This window comes from Octodon degus, unplaced genomic scaffold, assembly GCF_000260255.1.
Source record: "Octodon degus isolate 3935 unplaced genomic scaffold, OctDeg1.0 scaffold00031, whole genome shotgun sequence".
NCBI classification, from domain to species: Eukaryota; Metazoa; Chordata; class Mammalia; order Rodentia; family Octodontidae; genus Octodon; species Octodon degus.
In genome coordinates, this window is record NW_004524607.1 from 278,787 (window position 1) to 280,796 (window position 2,010).

At 43.3% G+C, this 2,010-nt stretch overlaps 1 pseudogene; it reads right to left on the reverse strand.

The window, feature by feature from the left end:
• Positions 1–633: 633 nt before the first annotated feature.
• Positions 634–1,473, reverse strand: LOC111816361 (annotated as a pseudogene).
• Between the last annotated feature and the right edge of the window lie 537 nt (positions 1,474–2,010).

Consider the following 2,010-nt stretch of genomic DNA (forward strand, 5'->3'; position numbering starts at 1 on the left):
GGCACATTGAGCCTACAACAGAGTCTGGGAGTGGTGGCGCATGCCTGTAATCCCAGTGCAGGGGAATCTGAAAAAAGGATCACTACAAGTCCCAGCTGTTCAGTGTGAGACCCTGTACCAAATACATAAGTGAAAAAAAAAAAAAAAAAAAGAAAGAAAGTCTCAAATTCTTAGTTTTTAATAAAACTGTAAAGTTCTTTTTAAAAAAAAATAGCAATGGAGGGAGCTGAGGAGATAGCTCAGTAGAATAAGTGCTTGCCTGGCAAGTGGAAGGGCCTGAGTTCAATTCCTAGTTCCACCAAAAAAAAAAAAAAAAAAAAAAGCATTGGAGCTGGACAGATAGTTCAGCAGTCCAAGTACATGCCTGGCAAGTGCAAGAACCTGGATTTGATCCCTGGTACCAACTGCCATGCCCATCCTGAAATCAGGTGTGGTGGGGAGGCTGAGACAGGAAGATCACTGAGTCTGAACCATGTAGCAGACCCTGTACCAAATGAATAATGTTTTAAAAATTTAAAGTGTAAAACTTCCAGTGCCATCTACCGAAGAATTCCAACATCTTAAAATGTTGCTTAACAACTTGCAGAGAAAATCTGGAAGCAACATGTAACTGAAAGGATGTAACTTCTGTTTTTACAACTTTACATTAGTATCATCTTTAATAGTTTCTCTTTTCAAATAGAAATTCACAGCCTCTATCATGTTACTTTTGAATCGGCCATTCTGTGCATTTGCCACTTGCATGTTTCCCAAATAACCTTCTTCATGTGTTCTTGTCAAACTGTCCCTGGTACCAGAATGAACAGAGAAGGGCCTTTCTATGTGGAGTGGTGACCTCATTTGTATTATTAACTTTGCTAGGTAGGTCACTTCATATTCCTCAGGTTGATGGACAAATCCAGCATTAGGATTCATACAAAATCTTTCTTGCACATAAGCAAATGCATCTCTTGTACTTCATCCCAAAGGTTTCCATGGCATATGCAAGAACAAAGGCTGCACTTCTGGAGATCCCGGTATTTCCATGGACAAGAACTCTTCCTCCAGTTTCTAAGCCCTTATCAATAATTTCCTTAGTCATAGGGGATAAACGTACTAGATGAATTATTCCGTGTTTCTCTAGTATAGGTAGCTTTTCTTTCTTTCTTTCTTTCTTTCTTTCTTTCTTTCTTTCTTTCTTTCTTTCTTTCTTTCTTTCTTTCTGTGTGTGGTCAGCTCAGCCCACCAGGGGGCAGGGCTGGCTGGCATGTGGTGCTGGGGGATTGAAACGCGGTCCCTGTGCTTTGCTTAGCTTGTTCTAAGTAGGTGCTTTAGACCGCTGAGCCATCTCACCAGCCCAATAGGTAGCTTTTCACAGCAGAAGAATGTAGACCTAAGACCAATCCAAGTAAAATGTCCTGCATCTCTCATCTCACAGGGTTCAGTTCACTCCTTGACATCCACCTTGCACTGTGGGAGTGAGGTGGACTTCATGGCCCAGCCTGCTGCACAAGGAAGAGGAGTGGAGGCAGGCAGAGCTAGGGCAGAGGGCTCCCAACTAACACTCATGGGAGAGGGTGTCCCAGAGACTCTGGGGGCCGCTGGAGATGAGGGTGTGCAGCTCCTGCCCTGCCGCCATGCTGCTGTCACTTCCCTCCGCCCTTCCCCCCTTTCCTTTTTCACACTACTATAGTTTCCTTTTATTGTTGTTTGTTGGTGATGATGGTGAGTTTTTTGTTTGCTTTTTACCGAGAATTGAACTCAGGCCTTCGCACTTGCCAGGCAGGTTCTATACCACTGAGCTACATCCCTGCCCTATAGGTTTTTGTTCTAGAGGACTTTTACTTAGTTAGGTTAATTGGATTTTTTTGTTTGTTTGTTTTGTTCTCTTTGATACAAGGTATCACTACATAGTTCAGACTCGTAGTGATCCTCCTGTCTCAGTCTCCTTTTGTGTTGGGATTACAGATGTGCACAACCATGCCCAGTTGTGGGGCAGTACAACACCTTACCAGACATCGAACTTGGGAC